Genomic DNA, 10,000 nt, shown 5'->3' on the forward strand with positions numbered 1-10,000 from the left:
GTTAAAAATTCGAACACCATGTGGCAAAAATGAATAAAGGTGACGTATTGTCTTTGTTTTTATAGATATAAGATACTACTACTACCACTACTACTACCACTACTACTACTACTACTACTACTACTACTACAACAACAACAACAACAACAACAACAACTACTACTACTACTACTACTACTACTACTACTACTACTACTACTACTACTACTACTACTACTACTACTACTACTAATACCACTACTAATACTCTCTAAAGTAATCAACCAAATCAATATCATTATCACTACCACCAACATTTCATATTCATATTATTATAGCTTCAACATGTATCTACTTCAAAAGCGGAAAGCGCGTCAACCTAAGAATAAAATGATCAATGTATTTTTCTTTGTATCTATCTTATGTTGATTTGAATTCGAGCAAAGAGTGCGAGTCAAACATGGGCCCTGAAAAAGTAATGGTTGACCAAGCTCCATTCAAACCAAGGTCAAGGACTCAAAATATTAGCACCATACTAACCAAAGTCCTCTGTTACCTATGATTACCACCTCTTACCCCCCCCCCCCCCCACCCCTCCCCTCAGCGTTTCAATAAATCATGCCCCCACAACTAGCCTACTTTTTGTTGTTAGCCAAACCTTCAGGTGGTTTGATGCAACCTTACGTCACCGTGACGGATAGGGAAGTCCATGGTTACGTGCCGTGCTAATCACTGACCACTCAACTGTAAAAACGTGTGTAATAGAATGACCATTCTATCTAATGTTATTTGATTTTGTACTCTATTACTCTTTACTACTTGTCGCTACCATCACTATTTAATTGTATGCAAGTAATGCAAGACTGTGTGCCTCTGTAGTTGATATCAACATTCCTTTACTCGTGTGTGTTACTATGACCAATAGTACACTGTGTGTTGTGTGTTAAGCCCTTACACAGGTAGTCTCTCGATGTAGTACTATTTTTATCTTCGGCTGGGTGTGACTTCTGGCCTGATACTATATTTTTGTGTGCTTTCTTTCATCACTTCACATCGTTATAACTTCATTTTAACAACTATGATCATTTACAAATTTATATCACTAATTCTGGCAAATCATAGCTTTCTAGACTAGCCACCTACCTTGAGTCATCTAAATCTACTTTGTTCTTCTGTATACTTAATAATTGCTACTTAAATATTTCATACAGCCATAACGTTAACGCCTTTGATTACTAATTACGAGCTTAACATTTACTCTTTAACTCTGCAATTCACTATGATTGATTTTGTAGCATAACTGTTTAGTTTAGACTTATTCGTTCCTTCATACATGTCCCATGTTATTTGCATTAATTTGTTTAAATCATGAAGATGCACACAACTCGATCGAGTTTACTCACTTCAGTCTACGCATCACTTTACCTGGACCAGTGACGTAGGTGCTTTCCCTGACGTCCGCGCTAAATCTATTTTTAACTGCTATAGCTAATATTGTGTAGATTCTTCTGCCATTCTTTTCATTCATTCATTGATCCATTCATTGCTACACGCCTATAGAATACGATACAAAAGAATGATCTGTTCCATTGTTCCTGAATAAAGACTTCATCATTTTACATCCTGGCCTTTGTTGTTTGATCGCCTCCACTACCCTGGAGTGGATGGGCTAGGACTCGGGTAGACTATGGTGTCTCCGGACTTGACTGTGGTGTGTGCTCTTCGCTCATGAAATCAACTCCCTACTTCTACTTCTGACACATGAAGTCATGCTACTATCACTAACAGTAGTACTAAACTGTCACTTCATCATTGTCTCGATCTATCTTCCTCACTTGAGCACCACCGCCGCAGTTACAGTCTGGAACTCTTAAGTCGACCCCGGGACCGAATCCATCCACTCCCACGGCCTCTACACTCTGCCAATACCACTACCACTCGCCGGCATCAACTACCCGGTTGTCTCCATCAGTATCACACTCGCCGGCATCAACTACCCGGTTGTCTCCATCAGTATCACACTCCAGGGCTGAGAATCTTCCGCCTAAAGGCGGATTTCCGCCTAAATGGTAGTTTGCCTCCGCCCATCCCTATCACATTTCCTCCTTTTTCAAATTTGTTTTGGATAAATAAACAGTGATTTTGAGAATTTCTCAGAAATATGCCGTGTCAAACATTTTCCTCAAACCCACAAAATCACCATTATGTCTTATGTCATATTTTGACACCTAGTCTCGTGAAATTTGGTGACGGTCCCGTTTTTATGACGTCGGGCCAGACAGAATGGCACCAGATGTCACAGTTGACACAGACGACCAGTGGTGTTCTTTTATTAGCTAGTTGATGGTTGAAGGAGAAGGGGAGAGACATGGGTCTGGATTTTTTTTCTCTGTTGTCAGTACCTGTTTCCTTTTTAATCTCTCTCTTTCTCTCTCTCCTCTCTCTTTTTTTCCTCTTTCCCATTGCCTTTCTTTTTATTTCTCTTTTCTTATATTTTAAAAATAGAATTCATAAGGTCAATACATAATTATTCTGGTAGAGAAGTCCCCCCCCCCCCCCCCCCCCCCCCCCCCCCACCCCCCCATTCTCTCAAATACACACATCACCTACCGCACTCTCCACCCCCCCCACCCCCCACCACCACCACCACCATCCCTACCCATACACTACAATACACCCACATCCACGCCACTATACTACACTATAACACACATCATCATCCTACCACCACTACACTACAACTACCACCACACACATATCCTACCACACTACTACAACACCCACACATCATCCTACACTACTACAACCACCACTACATCATCATCCTTACTACACTACAACCACGAAATGTTGTAATTACACTTTTCAACTTTTGAAATTCCACCAAGTCGTGTTAGAAATTGCTGCGAGACAAATTTTGGATCGCATCTCAGTGAATTTGAGTGAAATTCAAATTTATAGGTTATGGTCGCATGGATAGGTCATTTTCTTCATGATGAAAAATTTCCTCCTTTTTTGTGCCCAGTCATTCTCACCCCTGCACACTACTCGCCGGCATCAACTACCCGGTTGTCTCTATCAGTATCACACTCGCCGGCATCAACTACCCGGTTGTCTCTATCGCACTCGCCGGCATCAGCTACCCGGTTGTCTGACTCTATTACACGTGTGTACGTAGTGGTGAGTCTGACTCAACCGTGTGTATGTGTAGTTTGGTGTGGATTGTTGAGCACTCCAACTGAGCTTACACATTAGAAATAACAAGATATGAAGTGAGTAGAAAAGTGCCAGAAGACAATAGAGAATAAAAATTTTTCGCGGCGGTGGTGGGGTTTGAACCTGCGACCTTATTGGTACGACAACTCCGCCTGGCAGGTGAGAGCGTGGCTCTACCGTGTGAGCTATCCACGAACACAAAAATATTCGTTTCAAACCCAAGTCATTTCTAGATCCCTCTCTCACCCACTTCTGGGACCGCCGATTCGTTCGCCCACCACCATCGCGAAGTATTTTGACCAGCAGTTAAGCTTAACAGCCAATATTCTCAACACAAACATATAACATAGAAACGATTGAGACATTGAGTATGCTCCGGTGTATGGGGTGAATTTTTAATTCAGAAAAGTGAGTGGAGCAGGCACTTATGTTGGTAACAACAAGATATGAAGTGAGTAGAAAAGTGCCAGAAGACAATAGAGAATAAAAATTTTTCGCGGCGGTGGTGGGGTTTGAACCTGCGACCTTATTGGTACGACAACTCCGCCTGGCAGGTGAGAGCGTGGCTCTACCGTGTGAGCTATCCACGAACACAAAAATATTCGTTTCAAACCCAAGTCATTTCTAGATCCCTCTCTCACCCACTTCTGGGACCGCCGATTCGTTCGCCCACCACCATCGCGAAGTATTTTGACCAGCAGTTAAGCTTAACAGCCAATATTCTCAACACAAACATATAACATAGAAACGATTGAGACATTGAGTATGCTCCGGTGTATGGGGTGAATTTTTAATTCAGAAAAGTGAGTGGAGCAGGCACTTATGTTGGTAACAACAAGATATGAAGTGAGTAGAAAAGTGCCAGAAGACAATAGAGAATAAAAATTTCAAACCCCACCACCGCCGCGAAAAATTTTTATTCTCTATTGTCTTCTGGCACTTTTCTACTCACTTCATATCTTGTTGTTACCAACATAAGTGCCTGCTCCACTCACTTTTCTGAATTAAAAATTCACCCATACACCGGAGCATACTCAATGTCTCAATCGTTTCTATGTTATATGTTTGTGTTGAGAATATTGGCTGTTAAGCTTAACTGCTGGTCAAAATACTTCGCGATGGTGGTGGGCGAACGAATCGGCGGTCCCAGAAGTGGGTGAGAGAGGGATCTAGAAATGACTTGGGTTTGAAACGAATATTTTTGTGTTCGTGGATAGCTCACACGGTAGAGCCACGCTCTCACCTGCCAGGCGGAGTTGTCGTACCAATAAGGTCGCAGGTTCAAACCCCACCACCGCCGCGAAAAATTTTTATTCTCTATTGTCTTCTGGCACTTTTCTACTCACTTCATATCTTGTTGTTACCAACATAAGTGCCTGCTCCACTCACTTTTCTGAATTAAAAATTCACCCCATACACCGGAGCATACTCAATGTCTCAATCGTTTCTATGTTATATGTTTGTGTTGAGAATATTGGCTGTTAAGCTTAACTGCTGGTCAAAATACTTCGCGATGGTGGTGGGCGAACGAATCGGCGGTCCCAGAAGTGGGTGAGAGAGGGATCTAGAAATGACTTGGGTTTGAAACGAATATTTTTGTGTTCGTGGATAGCTCACACGGTAGAGCCACGCTCTCACCTGCCAGGCGGAGTTGTCGTACCAATAAGGTCGCAGGTTCAAACCCCACCACCGCCGCGAAAAATTTTTATTCTCTATTGTCTTCTGGCACTTTTCTACTCACTTCATATCTTGTTGTTACCAACATAAGTGCCTGCTCCACTCACTTTTCTGAATTAAAAATTCACCCCATACACCGGAGCATACTCAATGTCTCAATCGTTTCTATGTTATATGTTTGTGTTGAGAATATTGGCTGTTAAGCTTAACTGCTGGTCAAAATACTTCGCGATGGTGGTGGGCGAACGAATCGGCGGTCCCAGAAGTGGGTGAGAGAGGGATCTAGAAATGACTTGGGTTTGAAACGAATATTTTTGTGTTCGTGGATAGCTCACACGGTAGAGCCACGCTCTCACCTGCCAGGCGGAGTTGTCGTACCAATAAGGTCGCAGGTTCAAACCCCACCACCGCCGCGAAAAATTTTTATTCTCTATTGTCTTCTGGCACTTTTCTACTCACTTCATATCTTGTTGTTACCAACATAAGTGCCTGCTCCACTCACTTTTCTGAATTAAAAATTCACCCCATACACCGGAGCATACTCAATGTCTCAATCGTTTCTATGTTATATGTTTGTGTTGAGAATATTGGCTGTTAAGCTTAACTGCTGGTCAAAATACTTCGCGATGGTGGTGGGCGAACGAATCGGCGGTCCCAGAAGTGGGTGAGAGAGGGATCTAGAAATGACTTGGGTTTGAAACGAATATTTTTGTGTTCGTGGATAGCTCACACGGTAGAGCCACGCTCTCACCTGCCAGGCGGAGTTGTCGTACCAATAAGGTCGCAGGTTCAAACCCCACCACCGCCGCGAAAAAATTTTTATTCTCTATTGTCTTCTGGCACTTTTCTACTCACTTCATATCTTGTTGTTACCAACATAAGTGCCTGCTCCACTCACTTTTCTGAATTAAAAATTCACCCCATACACCGGAGCATACTCAATGTCTCAATCGTTTCTATGTTATATGTTTGTGTTGAGAATATTGGCTGTTAAGCTTAACTGCTGGTCAAAATACTTCGCGATGGTGGTGGGCGAACGAATCGGCGGTCCCAGAAGTGGGTGAGAGAGGGATCTAGAAATGACTTGGGTTTGAAACGAATATTTTTGTGTTCGTGGATAGCTCACACGGTAGAGCCACGCTCTCACCTGCCAGGCGGAGTTGTCGTACCAATAAGGTCGCAGGTTCAAACCCCACCACCGCCGCGAAAAATTTTTATTCTCTATTGTCTTCTGGCACTTTTCTACTCACTTCATATCTTGTTGTTACCAACATAAGTGCCTGCTCCACTCACATTAGAAATAGGACCTCAGAGCATTGTAACCCTTTCACAACTAGACTAAACTCCGTTGTAATCACTATTAATTATCTGGTTATAACAACAGACCTCTGTGTTTTTAACTGTTAAGAGCATGCGAACAACTTGGACACCAATGAAGTCAGAGCTGCATTGTCATTGCTTAATGAAAATTGTAAGATTATGATGTCAGGTTAGAACAAAATCGAACTTCGCCTGTAAAGGATTAATACAGGACCGGGAACACGATGAGGGGGTGTGGGGCAGTCTACTTCGAATACACACACATTGGTGGGTTTTTGAATGTAGAATAAAATTATTTCTGTGTACACAACAGCAATGCGTTGTCTGTATTTTGTCCGTTCATCATGCAAGCACATGCAACAGCTTGGACAAGATAGGCCTAGTACTAGTAATAATATGAAGTTTTTTTAAAGGGCGTGTGCAGATACACCGTTCAAAATGTTTCGTTGCACTATCAAAAAAAATAAAAATAAATAAAGATTCATCGTCCGATATGGCGCATTCACGTCGTAACTTCATTTTTTTAAACACAGAAATATGCATACTGTTCTGTTACATACAAGCAAAGACACATGCCGTGATTAATTATAATATCGATCAAAGTTTAGGCCACATGTTTAATAAGATGGTCAGAGAATTGGTTGCTTCTCTTCTCCGTCTCCTCAACAAGTCATCCACTTTCCCCCTTTTTCTTACCCCTCCCCCCAACTTTTTGGCCTGCCTATTTTAAGACAAAATTAACAAGTCTGAATTTAATTGCATCATTATACTTTGTCAATGATCTTGAATTATTCATCTCCTCCTCATCTTCCCACTGCTACTACTACTACTGCTACTATTACTACTACTACTACTACTACTACTACTACTACTACTACTACTACTACTACTACTACTACTACGACGACGACGACGACGACGACGACTACTACTCATCCTCCTTTTTCTTCTTCTTCTTCTTGTTCTCCTCCTCCTGCTCCTCCTCCTCCCTTTCCTCTTCCTCCTCCTCCTCCTCTTCTTCTTCCTCTTCTTCTTCTTCTTTCTTCTTCTTCTTCTTCTCATTCAGTATAAATACGGATGCTTTATTTTACCTTTCCATGTGCTCTAGCAGCGATGGTTCGAAGTCATTGGTCATATTGGACAATGGAATATGTGTTCACATTCAGAGCGACCCACATAGTGAAAAGTATTCACAGCTTTCGAAATATCTAACACCACCATTGATAATTTTGTTCAGCTTGACAAGCGGGTATGTTTACAACTTTTGTAAACAAAACAGCTTGTTAAATTTTAGAGGTGGCCTTTTGAGAAATGTTCAATCGTTGCACAGCAACGAACCATCGAAGACTCAGTTGGACGAAAACATGAATATAGATAGAACGAAGATGACGTCACTCAAGCTTTGGTATTGTATTTTGCCATCCGCGTTTGTGAGTGATTCTCATTAAACTGTATGAATCAGACTATAAAAGTTCATGGTTACACACAGTTTTGTGTGTTGGACTGTCATACTTCGGGATGGCAATGTTATGAGCTTCTTAGCCAAGCGCATACTATCTATAATATAGATACATAGTTCGAAGTTGACGTCACTCACTGTTTTTTGCCATCCGCGTTTATGAGTAATTCTTACTAAACTGTATTAAACAGACTATAAACGATCATGGTTACACACAGTTTTGTGTGATGGCCAGTTACACTTCCGGATGGCAATGTTGTGAACTTCTTAGCCAAGTGCATACTATCTATACTATCTATAAAAGATCGCTCCCATTCCTGTCCTCCTTGGACTATTGCGTGGAGAGTGTGTTGTGCGTAATACGATGAAGAAAGAAAGAAAAGAAAAAATAATATTTAAAAAATAACAACAACAAAATTACAAAAAACAAAACAAACAAACAAAAAAAAAAAAACCAAAAAAAAAACCCAATACAATTTCCACTTCAATAATTGAAAACAGCAGAATCAAGTGTGCACTAGTGTGCACTGGGTATTGAAAGGGAAATAACTTAATTCGTTAGAAAAGAGTAAGGCTAAACCGAGTTCCATGTACTGTATAATGAGACATAACCATCAACCTGTTGACAAAATTAATTTAAGAAAGCCAGGTGAAAAAAGGCTAACAAAAAATACAGACAGAAAGATTTTAAAATGAATCATTAACACATCCAAAGACATCAATTAAAAAAAAAAGAGATATGATAATTTTAGACAAATATTTTAATAAATAATTATGAATTTAAAAAGTTATCAATAAAACATAAAATGAATATATTATTGCATATAAAAAATTCATAAACAAGTAAATACAAAACAAAATAACTAAATAGATAAATAAATAAACAAATAAATAAATAAATAAGTAAATAAATAAATACTCATTCTAAAAAAACACACACACAAACAAACAAACAAACAAACAAAAACAAAAACAGCATGAAGACTTGATTTAATATGATTTAATAACTCTGGTACACTCATATATTAGGGGAATTTAGACAGTAATCAATACTATCGACATAATCGATGTCTATGATTATAGGTCATCCTCTTCCTCCTCTTCCCTTTCCTCTTCCTCCTCCTCCTCCTCTTCTTCTTCTCATTCAGTATCAATACGGATGATTTATTTTACCTTTCCATGTGCTCTAGCAGCGATGGTTCGAAGTCATTGGTCACATTGGAATAATGTGTTCACATTCTCAAAGCGACCCACAGAGTGAAAAGTGTTCACGGCTTTTGATAATTTTGTTCAGCTTGACAAACGGGTATGTTTACAACTTTTGTAAACAAAACAGCTTGTTAAATTTTAGAGGTGGCCTTTTGAGTAATGTTCAATCGTTGCACTGCAACGAATCATCGAAGACTCAGTTGGACGAAAACATGACTATAATAGATGGCTCCCATTCCTGTCCTCCTTGGACTATTGCGTGGAGCGTGCGTTGTGTGTAATACGGTGAAGAAAGAAAGAAAAGAAAAAATAATAATTTAAAAAATAACAACAACAAACAAACAAACTAACAAACAAAAACCCCCCAAAGCAATACAGAATCAAGTGCGCACTGGGTATTGAAAGGGAAATAACTTAATTCGTTAGAAAACATGCCCTTAGAGAGAGAACGTCATCCTTCCGGTGAAGTGTCTCATGCCGCTTTCAAAATAGCCCAACATCCTGGTTTTGCGCATGCGTCTGTCGACGCCGCTTCCGGTGAAGTGTCTTATGCCGCTGTCAAGATAGCCTATCGCCATTTAAAAATTACCAGTAACGTCAAATTGTGCAACAGACGAATACAACACGCTATTTCAACTAACAATATTATACATTTCTAAACTATCTTCATCATTATATAAATTAGAAATAGTGTTTTAATATTATATATAATTCTATTTTCGACATTTGATGTCTACGACCATACTACGTTGAAAATACCGGTTCTCGTCCGATCACCGAAGTCAAGCAACGTCAGGCGTGGTTAGTACTTAGATGGGTGACCGCTTGGGAACCCCACGTGTTGTAGACATCTTTTATTTTTTTTTTTTCAGTTTCTTTTTATTTATCTATTTTACAGTTTTATTACATTTTTAACAATTTTATTATTTTTTTAAACATTGTTATTTAAATTTTGTTTATTTAGTAGTAGTAGTAGTAGTTGTAATAATAATAATAATAGTAATAATAATAATAATGATAAATAATAATATAATAATAATAATAATAATAATAATAAATAATAATAATAGATAATAATAATAATAATATATAATAATAATAATAATAATAATAATAATAATAATAATAATAATATAATAA

General features: G+C 39.3%; 1 non-coding gene across 1 annotated transcript; it reads left to right on the forward strand.

Annotated features, from left to right (window-relative positions):
* The first annotated feature begins 9,591 nt into the window (after positions 1-9,591).
* Positions 9,592-9,710, forward strand: LOC144972159 (5S ribosomal RNA). Its single transcript, XR_013645304.1, has one exon. It is a non-coding gene; the product is annotated as a 5S ribosomal RNA (ribosomal RNA).
* Positions 9,711-10,000: the final 290 nt, after the last annotated feature.

The sequence above is a fragment of the Berghia stephanieae genome, chromosome 4 (assembly GCF_034508935.2).
Source record: "Berghia stephanieae isolate SIO BIC M18660-M18661 chromosome 4, UCSD_Bste_1.3, whole genome shotgun sequence".
In the NCBI taxonomy this organism is placed as follows: Eukaryota; Metazoa; Mollusca; class Gastropoda; order Nudibranchia; family Aeolidiidae; genus Berghia; species Berghia stephanieae.